Here is a 23,615-nt window from a genome sequence, read left to right as displayed (position 1 = left end):
CCTATCAAATACACGATGGCTCTCTGCAAGACCAATGCAGTTTGTCTCACTCCCCAACCCTTTCCTGATAATCCTGTAAATTTTGTCTTCAGGCAGTTAGTAAATTCCCTTTTGAAAGTCACAATTGAATCTGCCTCGACCACCCTCTCAGGCATCACATCCCAGATCCTAACCACTCTCTATATAGATGAGGTTTCCTTAGTCACCCTTGGCTCTTCTGCCATTCACCTTAAATCTGTGTCCTCTTATTCATGATCCTTCCATCAATCTAAATAGTTTCTCTCTATCTAGTTCCCTCATGATTTTGAACACCACTAGATGCAGGGAAAATATAATGAAGAACATTTTTGCGCCACAAGTGGCAATGACCCAGAGCTCGTTGCCTCCAAGGATGGTAGAAGCCAAGATGATCAATCATTTCAAAAGGAAGTGGGATGTCACTCGAGGGAAATGAACTTGAACAGCAATGGGAGAGCGTGGGTCAATGGAACTGATTGGATTGTACTACAGCTTTCAGATACCGGTGGATGAAGCACACTCAGTCTATTATACCAGTTGTCAAGTGTCGTTACCAAACTGCCCTGAAAGAAGTACTGAAAGCTGCTTAAAAAGTGGCATTGGAAAATTTTAATGCTTTTTTTTGGGAACAGAAATTCTAGGCCTGGGTGGACAAAAAGAATCCGTGACACATTGTCAGCCTGTGCAAAACTCCTAGGCCTGAAGTCCAGGCTGTGTCAGTCTGAGATCGAGCTGATTTCTGAACCTCTCACAGCAAGCTAGCTTCAGCACGGTACTTACCCCAGCTCCACCATGACATTCACAGCAGACCAGCACCAAAGATGTAGATAACAACTGGGACTTGCATTTAAATACCATCTTATATTATGGCAAATTGTCTCTAGTCTATATCTATTATTCATGCCTATCCCTTAATAGTTTCAAACAGCTATATCAAATCATTCTTTCATCTCCTTTCTGCGGTTTATTTCATCACAGCGTCAATTAATTTATAATATTCTTAATCAGAACCTTTGATGCTGCTGGTCTCAATTACTCATACAGTTGGGCCATCTTTCCATATTGAAATTAAATATTGTGTTTCTGTGCCTCTGATCATGTGGCCTCAGCCTTATAAACAGCACTGACGCGATCTGTGAATTGTCAAAGGAATATAGTGGACATCCCATCTGGTCTCGGTAGTGTAATAAACTATGGCTAAAGGTTTATTGTTAATCTTGTGGCAGACTGTTGGATTCAGCATGCGTGAGGGCTTAGCTTTTGTCTCATAAAAGAAGCAGTCTGCCTGAGGAAACCTGCCTGTCTGCACAGAACATCAGAAACTAATCTTGTAAGGAATGGCGAACTGTGACAATTAATTGATGTATGCCATTGCAATGTGCCATGGGACCAACAATTAACCATGCTATGGTGCATTGGAGGTGTGCAGAAAACCTGTCACATTGTGAAAGGCAGTAATTGTTACACCATCATGCCAATCCAATGTGCAAGGCTACAATGTGTAGTCACATTTATTTTCAATTAAGATTATATACAGAAGTAGAAAAAAACACAGCAAGACACTTACAGAACAATACCTGATTTATTTGTTACACAGTCTATCCAGAAACAAGTGACAATGCAAAATCCTTTTATTTTCCAATAGCTTTTAAGCCTCTAATGGCTGTGGAAAATTACTTCACACAAAGCCTGTTTCTCCTTATGCCACTGAGGCAGTGTGAAATAGGGAACTGATAATCATGGGGCGGATTATGCTTGTGTTGGATGTTCTTTCTTTAATACAAAGAAAACATCCTTGAAGTCTGTTGTCTGTTGACACTAGCTGGCCACTGAAATCATATCTTGTTCAGCTATTGCATAACCGGTCACTGCTTTTCAGCAAAATGTACATACACTCCGAACTCCTCCTGAAGGTCTCCTAACTTCACCCATTATAAGCTCCACCTATTTAAAATGTCACAAATTTGTTGTAAGCTTGTGGTTGTCAGTTTCTGTCTACATTTATTGAACTAGCAACAATGCTGGCAAGGCTGCACTTTATTGCCTTGACAACTGAATGTCTAACTAGGCTGCTTCAGAGGACAATATGAATCAAACCATTTATGTTTGACTAGAGTTATATGCAGAGGCGACATTGCTCTCCCCTGAGGGATATTGATGAACCATGGGTGGTGGGATGCGGTGGCTTAGTGGTATTATTGCAAGACTATTAATTCAGAAACTCAGCTAATGTTCTGGGAACCCAGGTTCGAATCCCAACATGGTAGATGGTGGAATTTGAATTCAACATTGAAAATATCTGGAATTAAGAATCCATTGATGACCATGAAACTATTGCTGATTGTTGGAAAAACCCATCTATTTCACTAATGTCCTATAGCGAAGGAAATCTGCCGTCCTTACCTGGTCTGGCCTACATACGACTCCAGAACCACAGCAATGTACTGCATTCTCAACTTCCCTCTAAACAAGTAATGGGCAATGAATGCTGACCAGACAGGGATGCCCATGTCCCAGAAATGAATAAGAGAAAAATGGATTTTCTAATGATAACTTAGCAGCTTCCATGTTATTGAAGCCACATCTTCAATTGGATATGTAGGAGTTTACGTGTACGATTGTCCCCAATTGGGACTAAGTGCCCACACCAGCAGAGAAACAAAACTGTTTCTCATTGCGCTGGCAGCATCTGTTGGGCAGGATTCACCCACCTGAAAGAGGCACATTAATATATCCTGGAATGCCTACTAGTCAGCCTGGCTTTTCAGAGTTTAGGTCACCATTTTTAAAGGGTGGTCCGATCTCTGCGGTTGGAGACAGATTCCCTTCCCCCAAAAATGGTAATGTGGACCAGGGAGCCTCACCAACCCTGACCACTCAATAATGGGACACCCCCTCCCGGTGCCCCTACACCCCATAGGTATGAGGGTCATCTGGCCTGAAACCACAACCCACCCCTGCAGGCCACCTCATTGCTCAGACCCCCACTTATGTCCATCTTCAGGCCGCATACCAACAGCACACTGAGTCTTGGCATACTGATACTGACACCCTGGCCTGGCACCTTGGGCCCCGAGAGGGGACAAGGAGGTAAGTCTGGTGCACATGTGCCATGGGCTAGAAGACATATCCAAGCACTGTACTCCTATCGCAGGAGAGAATGGCATGGTCAGGTCCTACCCCTACCCAACGTCCAAGTTCCTTGCCAGAGCTATCCTCTGCAGTCAGGTAGCAGCAAAAAGGCATATGTATACTGGATCTACTTCCGTGACCTCCTTCAGAGCCCAACGCTCCAGGCCGGGGTGTCAGTGCAACAGTGTCGGAGGCAGTGCACCATTGGCACTGCCAAGGCTTGTGGTCTGAAGTGGGGGGGCCTGAGTGGTGGTCTGAGGGAGAAAGGGGCAGAGTGGAAGAGGGGAGCTGAAAGGAAGTGGTGGTTTGTTACCTTCATGCCTGTGAGGTGTGATGGCGGAGGAGACAGGGTTACCCATTATTTGAGTCGTGAGGGTAAAGAGGCCCTTCTTTGCTGAGGGATTGGTGGTGCTCCCTGGACCCTTGGGATTCAGCACAACAGGTCCATGTTGGTCATGACCAGCACAAAAACCTATCTGGCGCATTTCCTGCTGGGAATGTGGGTAAATGGTGGGGATGTGGGGAGGAGGGTGAATTGGCTGTCATGCTCCCTACTTGCATTGCTATTAATGGATTTTCATAATAATTGGATTACTGCCACTATGGGGCAGATGTTTTGAGGAAAGCGAGAAATTGTTTCCATTAGCAGGAGAGTTGGAACAGAGGAATTTTGAATTTATTTATTAGTGTCACAAGGAGGCTTACATTAATACTGCAATGAAATTACTGTGAAAATCCCCTAGTTGCCTGTTCTGGAACACCGAGGAAGAATTTAGTATGGCCAATCCATCTAACTGGCACGCCTTTTGGATTGTAGAGGGAAACCGGAGCACCTGGAGGAAACCCATGCAGACATGGGGAGAATGTGCAAACTCCACACAGACAGTGATCTAAGCCAGGAATTGACACCAGGGACTCCCCAGCACTGTGAGACAGCAGTGCTAACCACTGTGCTACCCTGCCACCCATGGGGGTCTTATGGTTAGATGGCCCTTTGTAGCCCTAGGAAACCTGAACAGAGGCCCAGGCTAATGCTTTGGGGTTCAGATCCCACCACGGCAATGGGACACATTTAAATTCAAAATGAAAATAAATCTGGAATTAAAAGCTAATCCAATGATGACCACAAAACCATTGTTGTAAAGATCTATCTGGTTCACTACTGTCATTTGGGGAAGGAAATCTGCCGGACTGGATGTGACTCCAGAGCAGGATTTTCCAGCCACACTCGCCCAAAGATTGAAAAATACCACCTGAGGTCAACGGACACTTGTGTGATGGTCACTTTGGAAAGTTTACAATGTTCTGATGCATATTTAATGAATAAAATCTATTGTTGCAAAAAAAAAGAGCAGCCCCAAGAGGATGAACCGAGAGGAACAAATGATTTGGTACAAATGATTCATAGTGAATGTTTGAAAGGCAGAACATTGTTGGACTGCATTAAATAGAACGTTTTAACCAGCACATAACATGCGCAACAAGAGGGGATGCAATTCTAGATTTAGTCTTAGGAATTAAAGCCATGCAAGTGGATGAAGTAGCAGTGGAGGATCATTTTGGAGATAGTAACCATAATATAATTAGATTTATCATCATTATGGAAAAGGACTAAGATAGAATAGGAGTAAAAGTTTTGAATTCAGAGAAGGCAAGTTTTACAAAGTTGAGAGATGGGCTGGCAAAAACTGATTGGACACAGCTACTAGAAAGAAAAGTTATGTCAAAGTCAAGGAAGGCATTCAAAGATGAAATTCTATGGGCATAATGTAGACATGTCCCCATCTGCCAAAAGTAGACTGTTACCCCCCACCCATACCCCCAAGTTATTCAGAAGCATACAAGCCAAGGTAAAGCAGATAAAGAAAGCTTGACAGTTGTAAAATAATTAATACTGCAGAAAACCGAAAGGGATATATAAAGGGGTAAAATAAAAATGGAAATTAGAAAAACAAGGACAGGATACGAAAAATATTGGCGAGTAAAATCAATGACAATTCTAAGATGTTTTATCAATACACTGAGAGCAGGGGAATGACTAAGGAAAAGCTGAGGCCAGTTAGAGATGTACATGATAGCTTGTGGGTTGATTCAGAGGATGTGGGCAGGGTTCTCTTTGAGTACATTGACTCTGTCTTCACCAAGGAGAGGGATGATTCATGCATTCTAGTTAAAGAGGAGGAATGTGAAATATGAGATACAAGATGCATTGTGAGAGAGGTAGTTCTGGAGGGACTGGCATCTATGAAGGTGGATGAATCACCAGGGCCAAATGGATTGGATCCCAGGCTGTTGAAGCACCCCAGGGAGAAAATAGCAGGTGCTCTGAATATCATTTTCCAATCCTCATTAGACACAGATGAGGTACCAGAGGATTGGAGACCTGTGAATGTTGTCCCATCATTTAAACAAGGTGCAAGGGATAGATGAGGAATCTATTGGATGGTCAGTCTGACCTCAGTAGTGGGAAAATTATTAGAAACAGTTCTGAGAGAAAGGGTCAACTCTCAATTAGAAAGGCACCAACTGAACAGGGGGAGTCAGCGTGTTTTTGTTTTGGGAAGACTTCATGGAATTTTTTGGGTGAGTAACAAGGAGAATTGATGAGGGTAGTTCAGTGGGTGTTGTCTACATTAATTCCAATAAGGCAACTGATAAGGTCATACAGGGTGGATTGGTCAGAAAAATGAGAGTAACAGTTGATGTATGTTTTTGCAAATGGAAAGCAGTTTCCAATCATGTTTCATAGGGTTCAGTGTTGGGGCCCTTGTTGTTTGTTGTATACATTCATTATTAATGAAGCGCTAATTGCTCAGGGGAATAGGTTGAAAGTGAGAGGGGGTAAGCTTAAAAGAGATGTAAGGAGCAAATTTTTCACACAGAGAGTGATGAATGCCTGGAATGCGTTGCTGGAGGGGGAGGTGGAAGCAGCTTCTATGACAATGTTCAAGAGGCACTTGGAAAGATACATTAATAGCAGAGAATAGAGGGATATGGACCATGTAGAGTCAAGAAAACATTAGATTAGAGAGACATTTATGTTAGCACAGACTTGGTGGGTTGAAGGGCCTGTTCCTGCCCTGTACTGTTTTTGTTCAAATATGGGTTAGCGACTTGGAAATTTGCAGATGGAATAAAAATTGGCCATGAAGTTGATACTGAAGAGGATAGCTGTTGAATCCAGAACAATATCAATGGTTGGTTGAGTGGGCAGAAGGGTGGCAAATGGAATTCAAATGGGAGGAATGTGAGATAATAAATTTGCGGAGGACAAACAAAGCAAGAGAATACTAACCTAACAAAAAGTTATTGAGAGGGATTGAGGAAATGAGAGACATTGGGATGCATGTTTGCAGGTCCTCACAAATGGCAGGAGAGGCACAGAAGGTAGTCAAGAAAGCATACAGAATTCTTCCCTTTGTTGGGCGAGGTATTGGATACAAATGCTAGGATGTAATGACAGAACTGTATGAAATGCTGGTTAGGTTATAGCTGGGATCTTATTTACTGATCTGATCACCACGTTACAGGAGAATGAAGAGGAGATTTATAAGGATGTTACCAGGGCTTGAAAATTGTAGCTATGAGAAGAGATTGGGTAGACTAGCATTGTTTTCCTCAGAACAAAGGCAAACAAGGGGTGACCCAATTGAGGGGTACAAAATTATGAGGGGCCTAGAGAAGACAGACTGGAAGGGCATATTCCCCCATCTGAAGGGGTCAATTACCAGAGGCATTGATTTCAAGCGATCATCAGGTTAACTCATCACCAGTTAGCTCTGCCCCTCAAAACGAAATCAGCTGGGACTATGGTGACTTCACCTTTTGCCATACCTGCTCTGGAATCTTTTACATTCACTCAAGCAGATCAATTATAACTCAGTGTCAGTTTATGTTCCAGATTAGAAGAACCAAACAAGAAGTACTGGTGATATTTTTCAGAATGTTTGGCATTATTGACAATGTTACAAGTGCTAAGTACAAGATATTTTCCAACATTTACTACATATTTCCCAAGACATTACTCATAGACACTGAGCTGGGATTATGCACTGAAGTTAGAATAATGGGGATGGCAGTAAAAGCCTGAAACTGGATGTAAAAACACAATGCAGAATGACATTAAAATCGAGCTTCCTCAACTTCCCTTATCTTTTAAACATAAGAACATAAGAACTAGGAGCAGGAGTAGGCCATCTGGCCCCTCAAGCCTGCTCCAGCATTCAATAAGATCATGGCTAACCTGTTCTTTTTACCCACCCACTCGCCATAACCCTCAATTCATAGAATCATAGAACCCTACAGTGAAGAAAGAGGCCTTCGGCCCATCGAGTCTGCACCAAACACAATCCCACCCAGGTCCTACCCCCATGTATTATGCCCACTAATCCCTCTAACCTACGCACCCCTAGACACTAAGGGACAATTTCTTAGCATGGCCAATCAACCTAATCTGCACATCTTTGGACTGTGGGAGAAAACCGGAGTACCTGGAGGAAACCCACGCAGACACGAGGAGAATGTGCAAACTCCACACAGACAGTGACCTGAGCTGGGAATCGAACCCAGGGTCCTGGAGCTGTGAAGCAGCAATGCTAACTACTGTGCTACCGTGCTGCCCCAATGGTAAATTCCTTTACTGTTCAAAAATTTATCTGTCCGTGCCATAAAAACATTCAATGAAGTAGTCTCAACTGCTCCACTGGGCAGGCATTTCCACAGATTGACAATCCTCTGTGTGAAGAAGTTACTCAACTCAGTACCAAATCTGCTCCTCCTTATTTTGAATCCATGCCCCCTAATTCTAGTTTCTCCGGCCAGTGGAAGTAACTTCCCTGCTTCTATCTTATCTATTCCCTTCATAATCTTTTACTTTTCTCCTAGATCTCCCCTCATTCTTCGGAATTCCAATGAGTGTAGCCCCAGTCTACTCAGTTTCTCCTCATAAGCCAACCCTCTCAACTCCGGAATCAACCTAGTGAATCTCCTCTGTACCCCCCCCAGTGCCAGTATATCCTTTCTCAAGTAAGGAGACCAAACCTGTGCACAGTACTCCAGGTGTGGCCTCACCAGCACCTTATACAGCTGCAACACAATCTCTCTGTTTTTAAACTCCATTCCTCTAGCAATGAAGGACAAAATTCCATTTGACTTCTTAATTACCTGATGCACCTGCAAACGAACTCCTTAAGATTCCTGCACAAGGACACCCCTAGGACCCTCTGCACAGCAGCATGCTGCAATTTTTTTACCATTTAAATAATAGTCCATTTTACTGTTACTCGTACTAAAATGGATAACCTCATATTTACCAACATTGTACTCCATCTGCCAGACCCTCGCCCACTCACTTAGATTATCTATATCGCTTTGCAGACTTTCAGTGTCCTCTGCATACTTTGCTCTTCCACCCATCTTAGTGTCATCTGCAAGTTATGACACATTACACTTGGTCCCCAACTCCAAATCATCTATGTAAATCGTAAACAATTGCCGTCCCAACATTGATCCCTGAGGCACACCACGAGTCACTGATCGTCAACCAGAAAAACATCCATTTACCCCCACTCTTTGCTTTCTATTAACTAACTAATCTCCTATCCATGCTAATACATTACCTGTAAGACTGTGCACCTTTATCTTATGTAGCAGTCTTTGGTGCAATACCTTGTCAAATGCCTTCTGGAAATTCAGATACACCACATCCACAGGTTCTTCATTGTCCACTGCACATGTAATGTTCTCAAAGAATTCCACCAAACTGGTCAAACATGACCTGCCCTTCATGAACCAATGCTGCTTCTTACATGCGGGACAATTTATATCCAGATGTCTCGCTATTTCTTCCTTGATGATAGATTCAAGCATTTTCCCTGCTACAGAAGTTAAGCTAACTGGCCGATAGTTACCTATCTTTTGTCTCCCTCCATTTTTAAACAGTGGTGTCCCATTGCTGTTTTCCAATCTACGGGAACCACCCCAGGGTCCAGCAAATTTTGGTAAATTACCACTAGCACATTTGCTATTTCTCTGCCATCTCTTTTAGTATCCTGGGATGCATTCTACCTTTAGTCCAACTTTGCCTCTTTCATGATAATGATAGTTTTTAGGTTCTCACCTGCCATAGCCTTCCTGTCATCAATTTTTGGCATGTCATTTGTGTTTTCCACTGTGAAGGCCGACACAAAATACCTGTTCAATACCTCAGCCATTTTCTCATTTCCAGTTATTACATCCCCCTTCTCAACCTCTAAAGGACCAATGTTTACTTTCATCAGTATTTTTCGTTTTATATAATTGTAGAAACTTTTGTTGTCTCTTTTCATACTCTGAGCTAGTTTACTCTTGTAATCCTTTCTTTATAGCTTTTTTTTTGGCTTTCTGCTGACCTGTAAAGATTTCCCAATCCTCTAAGTTCCGACTATTCTTTGTTACTTTGTATGCATTTTTTTTTCAATTTAGTAGCCTCTTTTATTTCCTTCGATACCCATGGTTGATTATTTCTCTTTCTACAATCCTTCCTTATCACTGGTATGTGCTTTTACTGAATACTGTGAAAGATCGCTTTGAAAGTCCTCCACTGTTCCTCAATTGTCCCACCATAGTTTTTGCTCCCAGTCTACCTTAGCCAACTCCTCCCTCATCCCTTTATAGTCTCCTTTGTTTAAGCACAAGACACAGTGATTGGATTTTATCTTCTCATGCCCTATCTGTATTTTAAATTCAACCATGCTGTGATCGCTTCTTCCAAGAGGATCCCTAACTGAAAGATTATTAATTGTCCCCGCTCATTACACAGGACCAGATCCAGGATAGCTTGCTCCCTTGTTGGTTCCATTACATACTGTTAAGGAAGCTATAAGAACATAAGAACATAAGAACATAAGAAATAGGAGCAGGAGTAGGCCATCTAGCCCTTCGAGCCTGCCCCGCTATTCAATAAGATCATGGCTGATCTGTTGTGGCTCAGTTCCACTTTCCCGCCCTCTCCCCATAACCCTTAATCCCCTCTCTTATCAAGAACCCATCAACCCGCTTCTTAAAAATATTTAGCGAGGCAGCCTCCACCACTTCAACGGGCAGAGAATTCCAGAGATTCACCACCCTTTGAGTGAAGAAGTTCCTCCTCAACTCCGTTCTAAACCGCCTCCCCTTTATCTTGAGGCTGTGCCCCCTAGTCCTACTGTCTTTTTTGAGCGGGAAGAGTCTCTCCACCTCTATCCTATCCATCCCATTCATCATCTTATACGTCTCAATGAGATCTCCCCTCATTCTTCTAAACTCTAACGAGTACAAGCCTAGTTTATTCAGCCTCTCCTCATAGCTCAATCCCCTCAACTCTGGTATCCGCCTAGTAAACCTCCTCTGCACTCCCTCCAGGGCCAAAATATCCTTGCGCAGGTGCGGCGCCCAAAACTGCACACAGTACTCCAGCTGCGGCCTCACCAATGCCCTATACAGCTGCAGCAAGACCTCCCTACTTTTATATTCAATCCCCCTCGCTATGAAGGCCAGCATCCCATTCGCCTTCCTGACCACCTGCTGCACCTGCAAGCTGGGTTTTTGCGACTCATGCACAAGGACCCCGAGGTCCCTCTGCACCGTCGCCTGCTGCAGTTTTTCGCCACGTAAGTAATAGTCCTTCCTACCATTCTTCCTACCAAAGTGGACCACCTCACACTTGCCAACATTAAATTCCATTTGCCATTTCCTGGCCCATTCGCCCAGCCTATCTAGATCCTTCTGCAGACTCTCCACACCCTCCGCACAATTTGCCTTTCCCCCAATCTTGGTGTCATCAGCAAATTTCGACACCCTGCACTCGGTTCCCTCCTCCAGATCATCTATATAAATGGTAAATAGCTGAGGCCCCAGCACCGACCCCTGGGGCACCCCACTAGTCACCAACCGCCAATCCGAATAGCACCCATTGACCCCCACTCTCTGCCTCCTATTTGACAACCAATCCTCTATCCACGCTAACACCCTACCCCCAACTCCATGTCCCCTGACCTTCTGCAATAACCTCTTGTGAGGTACCTTGTCAAACGCCTTCTGAAAATCCAGAAAGACCACATCCACCGGCTCTCCTCTATCCACTGCCCTAGACACATCCTCATAGAACTCCAGTAAATTTGTCAGACACGACTTCCCTTTAATGAAACCGTGTTGCGTCCGCCCTATCAAGCAATTCCCTTCAAGATGCCTCGCAATTTCCTCCTTAATGACGGATTCTAACATTTTACCTACCACAGACGTTAAACTAACCGGCCTATAATTCCCCGCCTTTTGCCTGGCACCCTTCTTAAACAACGGCGTAACATTAGCCGTTTTCCAATCTTCCGGCACTTCCCCGGAATCCAGCGACGTCTGGAAAATAACCACCAAGGCATCCACTATCACCTCTGCCATTTCTTTCAGAATCCTCGGATGCATTCCATCCGGTCCTGGGGACTTGTCCACAATCAGCCCCTCCAGTCTGTCGAGCACCACCTCTCTAGTAACAGTAATGTCATTAAGACCCTCCATTCCTACCACCTTTCCATCGCTAACACCCGGCAAATTATTCACGTCCTCCTCCGTGAAGACAGAAACAAAAAAGTTATTCAAGACCTTAGCCATATCCCCATCCCCTACCACTAGCTCCCCTTTCTCATCCTCTAAAGGACCAACGTTCACCCTAGCCAGCCTCTTCCTTTTTATATATTTATAAAAACTCTTGCTATCCTTTTTTATATTAAGTGCTAGCCCAGCCTCATAGCTTCTCCTACCCTCCTTTATCAACTTCTTTGTCAATCTTTGTTGACATTTAAACCTTTCCCAATCCTCTTCTCGCCCACTACTCTTAGCTACTCTAAATTCCTCCGCTTTTAATTTAACACTTTCCTTCACCTCCTTCGTTATCCACGGCTTATTACCTCTCTTCCTACTGTCCTTTTTAACCATCGGAATAAATTTCTGCTGAGCACCAAGAAAGATCTCCTTAAAGATCCTCCACTGCTCCTCAGCAGACCTACCTTCCAATGTGCTCCCCCAGTCAACATTCGCCAATTCTTCTCTCATCCTACCATACTCCCCTCTATTCAAACAAAGGACGCGTGTCCGGGAACCCACTTTCTCCTCCTCCATCTGCACCAGAAACTCCACCATACAATGATCACTCTCTCCAAGAGGATCCTTCACCGCAAGGTCCCTAATTCTACCCGCCTCATTACATAGCACCAGATCCAAGATAGCTCGCTCCCTCGTCGGCTCCAACACACACTGTTCAAGGAAATTATCCCGGCAGCATTCCAAGAACTCCTCCTCGAGCCCACCTCGTCCAACATGGGTCGACCAATCAATATGCAGATTGAAATCTCCCATAACTACTGCCGTCCCATTCCTGCACGCCGCACTTATTTGCGTGTTAACAGGCCGCCCCACCTCCAGATCATTATTCGGGGGCCTATAGACGACACCCACCAGCGTCTTCCTCCCTTTGCTGTTCCTAATCTCCACCCACAACGATTCCACGTTCTGCTCTTTGGCTCCGATATCATCCCTTGCTACCACCTTGATACTATCCTTAATCAGCAGAGCTACGCCACCCCCTCTTTCCTCCTGCCTATCCTTCCTAAACACTTGATAGCCCTGTACATTCATCTCCCAGTCCCTGTCACCTTGCAGCCACGTCTCTGTAATGGCCACCAGATCGTATCCATTTGTGTCGATCTGCGCCACCAGCTCATCCACTTTATTCCGAATGCTTCGTGCATTCAGATAAAGCGCTTTCATCCCAGCCTTCACCTGGACCCTATTTGCCGTAACGCCACCAATTGGGACATCCTTGGCCTCTTCCCTTACCTGTACCCTATCCTTAACTTTAGACCTCGTAGCGTAACCTACCCTCGCACCCTCCCCCCCCCCCTAATTAGTTTAAAGCCCTGTCTACAGTCCTCTTTACTCGATTCGCCAACACTCTGGTCCCAGCACGATTCAGACCAACCCCATCCCGCCCGAACAAGTCCCACCTACCCCAATACTGGTGCCAATGCCCCATAAATTCAAACCCATTCCTCCCACACCAATCCCTGAGCCACCCATTCACTTCCTTTATCCTGTCAATCCTACGCCCGTCTGCACTCAGTTCAGGCAGTAGCCCAGAGACGACCACCTTGTCGGTTCTACTTTTTAATTCCATTCCCAGCTTCTCATACTCCCTCCCCAGATCCTCAGTCCGCACTTTGCCTACGTCGCCGGCACCCACATGTACTACAACGACCGGGTTCTCACCCTCCCACTCCAGGTTCCTCTGCAGCCCAGCTGCGACATCCTGTACCCGAGCACCAGGCAGACAACATACCCTTCTGTGCACTTTGTCATTGTGACAAAGGACAGTGTCAATACTCTTCACCCCACTATCTCCAATCACTACTACGTTCCTTTTCCCCTTCTCTTTGCCTATGTCCTGCTGCATCACTGTACCGTGTGCAGTTTGCTCACCAACCTCACCTGCCTCGTCCTCTTCCAGACTGGAAGCAAGAACCTCAAACCTGTTATGCAGATTAAGAGGCTGAGGCCTCTGCTCCTCACCCCCCTTCCTCCTCCTCCCAGCAGCCCCCTTTTGTCCCTGACCCTTAGATTTAGCCAGTCTAGGGGCACCCTCTCTCCCCCTGATGAGCCTCAGTGTCTGTAGCTCAGAGGCCAGCTCATCCACCTTGAGCTGGAGCTCCTCCAGCAACCTGCACTTACTGCAGACATGGTCACTGGGAAGGACCCTGGGGTCCGCCAGTTCCCACATCATACAGAAACCACACATCACATGCCCCTCCATTATTCACTGTAATTTTTTATGGGGAAAAAATTTTTTTCCTTGTTTCTTGCTGTAGTAGTTTTGAAAAAATTTTTTTTCCTTGTTTTTTTTTCAAACAAACTCACCTGGCCTTTTTTCCCTCAAGCCCTTTTTGATATTAAGCCCTATTAACTCACTCTGCTTCCCCCTCACTCCGCTGCCCGCTGTCTACACCAGGCCTCCTTTTAAACCTGGCGCTGATTTAAAGCAGGCTGGTCCACAAATGCCTTTTCACCACACCCTCAGAATTCTTAAAGCAGTAAATACAATAAATAAATGCTTTAAACAGTTCTACAAAGAGTAAAGTGCTTTAAACTTATTTTAAACAGGTTTTTAACAGGTAAAATCTTAGCTCTCTCTCTCTCAGCTCCAGCAAACAATGGAAGGCTTCACCGTGTGGCCCCTTGATAATTAAAGCAGGCTGGTCCACAAATGCCTTTTCACCACACCCTCAGAATTCTTAAAGCAGTAAATACAATCGCGGATACATTCTATGAACTCCTATGAATTATGAACTTCTGGCCATGTGTCCCTATTCCCTTTGTCCTCATGCATGTATCAAGCCTCATGCCACTATTTACAGTAAAACTTCCTCCTAACATAACTGTACTTAGTAAAATAAGAATACTAATAACCACAATTCTGCAATTAGCTGTTTTGCTTCGCTGAAGAATTTTCAAATGAAGTTATTTACTGCTGAAGTTCTGTGTAGGCCCAATCCCAGTAGCTGTGCTCTGGTTCCCCTTCTTCCTTTTCAAAGCAGAAAGTGGAAAATGTACCCAAATATTTTCAGTTACAGAACAATGTTTTAATCTTCCCACTCTAGAATGCTGTGTCTACCTTTCACCCTGCCTTCTGTAGAGCTTTCGTTCACACACCATCAAACTAATAACAAAGGCAAACTGCGTATGCCCGTTTATTAGTGGGGCTCCTGGTCATACCTGCATGTGTTGGTGTCTTTTCAGTTATAAATTCTAGTACCAGCCTTATCTATTCAGCAGGTTTGATGGAGTCTGTGGGGCTAAGAGTCAGTCTATAAATTCAAGGCTTTGACGAGTATGGTGGCGTATTGAACCTTGGTCGAGAATGCGAGTTGTTGAGGGAAAGTAAACTCCTCTATGCTGAAGCGTATGGATGGTCTACCATCCATCCACTATGATCTGTCAACATCTTTATGACTCTTTTTAATGCTTAGACACCTGTTGGAATACACCTGTTCCAGGGAACAATTGGATCAGGGAATTAATGTGATAATGAATGATGGGACATTGCTGTCAGCTGTTTGGGATTTGCATCTGTCTCAGGGACAGCTGTGATTTTGGAGACATATTTCTTAAACAAAATATCAACAATCTTTTCAAGAAGAAACTTCAGGTGGGCTGAAAACCTCATCTAAGATGATGCTCGCTTACAACATTTTTCTGACCACTATTTTACTTTCAGGTGTAACTGATTCGTTTTCACACACATTATTTGATTTGATTTCTTATTATCACATGTAATAGAGTACAGTGGAAAGTATTGTTTCTTGCATGCTAAATGGACAAAACATACTATTCATAGCGTACATAGGGGAGAAGGAAAGGAGAGGGTACAGAATATTGTGTTACAGCCATAGCTAGGGTGTATAGAAAGATCAGCTTAATATATGATAGGTCCTTCAAAAGTCTGATGGCAGCAGGGATGAAGCTGTCCTTGAGTGGGTTGACATGATGTAGAGATGCCAGCATTGGACTTGGGTAAACACAGTAAGTCTCACAACACCAGGTTAAGGTCCAACAGGTCCATTTGGTAACAAATGCCACTAGCTTTCGGAGAGCTGCTCCTTCCTCAAGTGAGTGACATGTGCAGACTTTTGTATCTTTTTGCTGACGGATTTCGTTGGAAGTGAATACATCTGGGGTAAATCCTCCCTGCCATGTTTTATACTGTATTGTTTTATACTGTGCAGTATTTTCAGTTAATGTATTTTGATGAAGTATAAAGTTGTGGATTGTCAGGAGAGATGGACATCTTCCCACTCAGTGTCAGCAACAAATGGTCTGAGGTCAAGTACAATACAAGCTGAATGAACGTTTCCATCTGTCTACTCCATCAATGCACCTTTAAGGGGAGGGGATTATAATATCACTGGACCAGTAATCCAGAAGGCCAGGCTAATGCTCTGAGAGTTCAAATCTCATCGTGACAGTGGTGGGGAAGGGAATTAAAATTCAAAGTTAAAATAAATCTGCAATTAAAAGCTAGTCCAATGATGACCACAAAACTATTGTCATAAAAATCTATCTGGTTCATGAGCATCCTTTAGAAAAGGAAATCTGCCAGCCTGGATATGACTCCAGGCACACATATTGTGGTTGACTCTCAAAAGACACAGAAAACTACTCAGTCATCTCAAATTTTTACAAAATCTACAAATAGGAACAAAACCAGTTTGTACACCTGGTATCAACCTAGGCATTGGAAACAACAATGACAAATCCATCCCTGTCACCCCTTCAAAGTGCTTAATACTAACATCTGGGTGATTTTTCTAAATTTGGGAGAGCTTTCCACAGATCAGTCTGACTTAATTATATTTATGAATCATACCCTACAGATAATGTGCCAGGCACCACCTTCACCAACTCTGGGTACATCCTGTTCCACTGGCAGGACAAACCCACTAGAAGCGGCAGGTGTAGTGGTATAAAATTGGGATGGATTAGCCTTGGGAGTCCTCAACATCAATTCTGAACCCCATGGCTCATTGACACCAATATTATTCGATGTGGTCAAGTCCTCAAGGACAAAATGGCTAGACTGTGTCTTCAGCCGGTATTGAGGGAACCAACAAGAGAGAAAATGTTATTTGAACTCCTGCTCACCATTTTACTTGTCACACAGGCATTTGTCCATGAAAGTATTGGTAGGAGTGATCACCGCACAGTCCTTGTGAAGGTGAAGTCTTCACATTGAGGATACCGTTCATTGTGTTGTGAGGTATTACCACCATGTAAAATGGGACTGGATTTTGTTCAGATCCAGCAACTCATGAGGCTCAACCACAATCCATAACATCATGGACTGGCATATCCCTGATTCTAACATTACCATCAATGCAAGGGATCAATTATGGCTGAATGAAGAGTGCAAAAAGGCATGACAGAAGAGCAGCCAGCATACCTTAAAACAAGGTGTCAAACTGGTGAAGCTATAACATGGGATCAAATGGTGGTAGCAGCATGCAATGGACAGAGTTAAGGGATCTCATAACCAATGCATCAAATCTAAGCTCCATAGTCATGCAGCATCAAGTCATGAATGATAGTGGACAATTAAACAACTAACTGGAGAAGGAGACACCACTAAAATTCCCATTCTCAATTCTGGGCGAACCCAGAACATCAGTACAAAAGACAGGATTGAAGAATTTTCAGCCATCTTCAGCCGGAAGTGCCGAGTGAGTGATGCATCCCATCATCCTCTTGATGCCCCCACCATCACAGATGCCAGTCTTCAGCCAATTCAATTCACTGTGATAGCAAGAAACAGTTGAAGGCACTGGATACTCTGAAGAATATAAACCCTGACAACATTCTGGCAATAATACTGAAGATTTGTGGTCCAGAACTTGCTGTGCCCCTAGCCAAGCTGTTCCAGTATAGCCAAAACACAGGTATCCAACCGACAGTATGGGAAATTGCCCAGGTATGCCCTCTTCACAAAAAGCAGGATATATCCAACCTGAATAATTACTAGCCCATCAGTCTGCTCTTGATCACAAAGTGATGGAAGCTCTCATCGACAATCTTATCATCAGAACATAATTCATCAGTAACCTCCTACTGATACTCAGTTTTGGTTCCACCAATGTTATTAAGTTTCTGGTTTCATTACAATCTTGATTGAAACATAGACAAAAGGGCTGAACTCAAATGGTGAGCTCAGAATGGCCGCCTTTTTCATCAAGGCAATATTAACTGAATATGCATCAAGGAGCCTGAGCAAAACTGGAGTCAACAGGAATCATGAGGAAACTTTCCACTGGCTGGAGTCAAGCTGAGCATGAAGGAGAATGGTTGTGGTTGTTGGAGGTCAATTATCTCAGTTCAGGGAAATAGCTGCAGGAGTCCTTCAGGCTAGTGCCCAAGGCCCAACTATCTTCAGCTGCTTCACCAATGACCTTCCTTCCATCATAAGGTCAGAAGTGGAAATGTTCACTGATGATGGCGCAATGTTTAGCGCCATTCACAAATCCTCAGATACTAAAGCAGTCCATGTTCAAATGCAGCAAGACCAGGACAATATCCAGCTTGGGCTAATATGCGGCAAGTAGCATTCAAGCCACACAAGTGCTGACCAATGGCCATCTCCAAAAGGGGATAATCTCACCATCGATTCTTGACATAGACAAGAAGGTGGAATTTTGGAAGGTACCCTCCACGTTCAAGTAAAGGCAAACATCCAGCAGAGGGCAACAGAACGCCAACACTAATTGACTGTTGCGGGGAAGATTTGGATAGACACAATCACTACTACCAGAAGATGGACCTCTGGAAAGCGCCCTCAGCATTTGAGCAACCCCAAACACTACTTTAGTGTTTCCCTCCCTACTTTCTCCTCTAACCAAAAAAAAATCAATGGTCGGCCTTTTGACTAAGATCAAGAATACATGCTGTTCTTGGTTGAACTCATTAGGTTACATTTCAGCTTCATTTGAAGCAATTTTTACAATTTTGTCTTTTAAAAAGCGTTTAGACAGTCACATGGGTAAGATCGGTATAGAGAGATATGGGCCAAATATGGGCAATTGGGACTAACTTAGTGGTTAAAAACAAAGGGGCAACATGGACAAGTTGGGCCAAAGGGACTGTTTCCATGCTGTAAACCTCAATGACTCTTTGACTCTATGTCATTCAATTGCATTACCATCTCCAAATCCCCCACTATCCTGGGGGTTACCATTGACAAGAAATTGGACTGGATGAGCCAGAAAAATACTGTAATTACAAGAGTAGGTCAAAGCAAGCAAAGCTGCAGTGACTCAACCCACCTAGAGACCACCAAAAGCCTGTCCACAATCTTCAAGGCACAAATCAGGAGTGTGGTGGAATACTCTCCATTTGCCAGAATGAGTGCAGATCCAACAACACTCAAGAAGCTCAACACTATCTAGAACAAAGTAGTCCTCTTGATTGGCACCCTATCAATCACCTTTAACATCCAGCATTGAGGCACCATGGGAGCAGTGTGCACCATCTACAAGGTGCACAGAAGCAACTCACCAAGGTTCCTTAGACAACATGTACAAAGTTATAACCTCTAGCACCAGGTTGGACAAGGGCAACAAATATATGGGAACACCACCACCTCAAAGTTCTTGTCCAAACCTGTCACAATCCTGATTTTTAAATTTATCGCCGTTCCTTCATTATCACTGGAACTCATATAACCTAACAGCGCTGTGGATATACCTGTACCATTTAGACTGCAGCAATTCAAGAAAGCAGCATACCATCACGTTTTCAAGGGCAGTTATAAATGTGCAATAAATCCTCGCCTCTTTGCAACACCCACAAAAAAAAGCCCCACAAATTCATCAGAGCATTTCCTACTATGACAGTATTTATGTCCAGTTCTCAATCTAAATATACCTATAGTTGCAGAATACTGACGTATTAGCACCAAGTTTTGTGCCCTTTATGAAGAAGGTTGAAACCATTCAAACCAATTTGAAGGAGGAGGTTTAAAATCAGCAAAGTTTGACTTGAAGTCATTTCCCAGAGGGGAGGTACAGCGTGTGTACCATTGAGAGCAACACTTCAAGATAATACACATCAAGGTTACCTATATCTTCTAAATTGATTATCTATTTCCCAGCCAATTGTTAATGCACTGCAGAGCACATCCAAGGATATCAGTCTGACATATATGCCATTTCCATTGGCTGCAGATTTCCACTGTCACTGGAGAAGAACATTTAAATGGGCACATGGGGATTTCCATAATTTCAGTCTCTGTGCTGCCTCAAACTTGGAAACAGGAGAACACTTTTATTACTAAAGTTTTTTCCCGATATGACCATTTGAATTTAAGGGTGAAGAGGAAAGGGCAAATGCTGAATATCAAATAAAAGCACAAGAAGAAATGCACATTAGATAAATCAGAATCTGAAAGACATTGACATTTCGTGAATTCATTTAGAATTTGGTTTATAATTTTTGAGTTATAAAAATGCTTGTTAATCTTGTAAAGCTAATCTAATGAAAAGGAGATTAACTGGTCAGTTCTTGCAATGATAAATATGAATATATATTGTGGATTGATATCAGCATATATTCCAGATGAATATCCATTTAATTGTCACTGTAATTTCCTCCCAACTTGTAACACATTGGCATTTTATTCATAACCATGATGGAAATAGGGAAATATGGAACAGCAGACTGATAAATATCATTCTCTATACATAGATGGCAGAGAGAACATAAGAACATAAGAAATAGAAGCAGGAGTAGGCCATCTAGCCCCTCGAGCCTGCCCTGCCATTCAATAAGATCATGGCTGATCTGGAGTGGCTCAGTTCCACTTTCCCGCCTTCTCCTCATAACCCTTAATCCCCTTGCCTACCAAAAACCTATCTACCCGCGTCTTAAATATATTTAGCGAGGCAGCCTCCACCACTTCAACGGGCAGAAAATTCCAGAGATTCACCACCCTTTGAGCGAAGAAGTTCCTCCTCAACTCTGTTCTAAACTGCACCCCCCCTTATCTTGAGGCTGTGCCCTCTAGTCCTGCTGTCCTTTCTGAGCAGGAAGAACCTCTCCACCTCTACCCTATCCATCCCTTTCATCATCTTGTACGTCTCAATGAGATCTCCCCTCATCCTTCTAAACTCTAACGAGTACAAGCCTAGTTTATTCAGCCTCTCCTCATAGCTCAACCCCCTCAACTCCGGTATCAGCCTAGTGAACCTCCTCTGCACACCCTCCAAGGCCAAAGAGTCAGGGAAGGGAGAAGGACCAGGACAACCCCAAAGTTTGATAATGACTCCCTGTGAGCCCTCTTTCAGGCTGTAAGTAACAGGCAGAGGTTGCCAATACTTGGCAATGGGAGAGTAAAGATCTCTCAGTATAACCTAAGTGGATTGGATGAAGGTTTGTATGAGTGGATGAAGGGCCACTCACCTGACAAAAGACCAGCGCTCCAAAATCTCGTGATTTCAAATAAAGCTGTTGGACTTTGAAGTAAATTTAAAGTTTATTTATTAGTCACAAGGCTTACATTAACACTGCAATGAAGTTACTGTGAAATTTGTGATGTTGCGAGACTTCTAACTGTGCCCTAACCCTGACCGTAACCCCAGCCCAATGCTGGCATCGTCACATGAAGGCTGCAGCAGAAGTAAGTAGTATTTGGGTCATCCCAACAACATGGAGGAAATGTTGAAAGAGCTCCATGATCTTTTAAGATCCCAGTTAGTGGACATGAGTGTACACGAAAGGTTATGTGAAGACTCTGTCTGAGTAATTTCTTGTATACTGCTCAGAAGTCTGAGACAAAGTGATGCACAAAGGACATTGAACCTGGACCAGAGGCTTATTTAGGGATGATGTTAGGGATTAGAAGATGGTGGGTAGGGGATTAGGTGAGGTGCAAAAGGCAAGCAGGCTATTGACTGTTCATCCTTATGCAGACTGTTAGTATAGAGTAATAAGTATACCTGAGAATCTACATCATCACATTATCACACTTCATTGCAGGAGAAGAAGGTCCACAATACAAGGGTGAGGAACAGGATAGGAGACAGTATTGCCTTCATGGCTCTAATGAAGGAGATGGTTCTTGAGTTCTCAAGAATGATTGGAGGCATTCAATTGGCAAAGGCAAGATTGAAAGAAGGTTTTGTGTGTTTTATGGGGCATTATCATGAGTTGAAAGAGAGAGGTATTAAGAGGGCAAAGGGAAGGGTGCATGATGCCTGGTATGTGGTTACGAATGGACCATTGATGGTTTATGCATTTAAGGTTCTTGTAGATCAAGAAAGAAGCTGTGTCAGCATTGTAGAATTTGTGAATTGCTAACAAAGAATCATGTCTCTTTCTTCATGTAGCACAACTATACTGAAGGTTGTGTTTTTGCAAACATGATGAAGGTGGAGAATGGCCATAAATCGCTCTTTATTTTTGTCTCCTGTGCAGCTGAAACATCAACTGTTGTGATCACCAGTTCCAAGTGTGTGAAATACCAAAAGTATGGACATACCAAAAGGTTTTGTGTGTTCTGACCCAGATTCTGGAGGTGATCATCCAAGCCTAGTGCACAGTGATAATCCACTTTTCAGAGAGCCAGGCTTCCTCCATGGACAGACTGGTGACTACCAGGGACGAGTAGACTCAGCAGGGAAGGAAGTCTGCCATCATTACTGGTCTGACCGACACGGGACTCCAGAACCACAGCAATGTGGTTGACTCTCAAATGTCCTCTGACATGGAGGGCAGTTAGGGTTGGATAATAAATGCTGGCCCAGTCATCAATGCCAACGTTTCCATAAATGAACTGAAAAGATTAACAGTTTACACCCGCACTGCTGAGGTCAAAGAACCGAATTGTAAACCTGCCCTCACATCCAACAATGAAAATAAACAAGTTCCCCAGCTGATGTTTTTCCCACAATCTGACCATATTATTGCAATTACTATGTATAATTGCAGTCAACTGGACTGCTAATAAGATCAAGCTAATAATCTCAAGGAACCAACAATGGAAAACTTGAATATGATGGGCAGATTCTTGATCTCTAGGGCTGCCTGCTGACTGTTCTTGATTTCTAGTGTGACGATATATAGAACAGGACACAATATCACTGCACCAGATAATACATCACATTGGACACAGGGTCAGGCCCATTTACTATGTGCATTATTCAGCCCAGAATCTCTGACTCACCCTTGAGATTATTTAATAATGTAAGTTACAATTCAACTGCCGTGTTGATAAAATGCTAAAATACAGAACATTTATGAATTATCATTTATATTCCACAAGCCATATTTAACTTGTGCAATATGAATGGCATTTCATGATTCTCCAGTAGTTTCTATTAAATATTATATCACTGTAATTAACTGTGCTATCTGATTATGGTATTGAGTGTACATATAATTAAAATTATGATTTATTAATAGGATTTGAGTTTGTAATTAATTGGAGTGCTCTCATTATCAAGACTTCATTAGAGTATTAATTAATGTAATTATTTTTTGCACAAGATTGCTACGTGAATTATTTTGTGATGCGAGAGGTGAGCTAACTGAGTTTAAAATGAATGCTTGATTAATTTGGCTGGAGAAGAGGAACTACTTCCATCGTATATTCAATGCCCAATCTGCAATGATGTAGTGAGATATCATTGTGATTCTCAAAGGTTTTCTCTAATGGTACAATAATTAAAGGGTATTCAGGAATCGCACTGTGATTTCTGATAGTATGAAGCTTATGCAAGTCTTCAGCAGCATAGGAGATTAACCATTGCTTAAAGATAAAGTAAAATAAAAATGTTCCACTTGACAAGTCCACCTGTTCCAAATTTCCAAAAAGTCAAAGATTGCCTTTTTCTGAGTTCCTCACATACTTATAGTGACACTAA

The sequence above is a fragment of the Carcharhinus amblyrhynchos genome, chromosome 1, assembly GCF_965287045.1.
Source record: "Carcharhinus amblyrhynchos chromosome 1, sCarAmb.v2.hapA, whole genome shotgun sequence".
NCBI lineage: Eukaryota > Metazoa > Chordata > Chondrichthyes > Carcharhiniformes > Carcharhinidae > Carcharhinus > Carcharhinus amblyrhynchos.
This window is presented reverse-complemented; position numbering follows the sequence as displayed.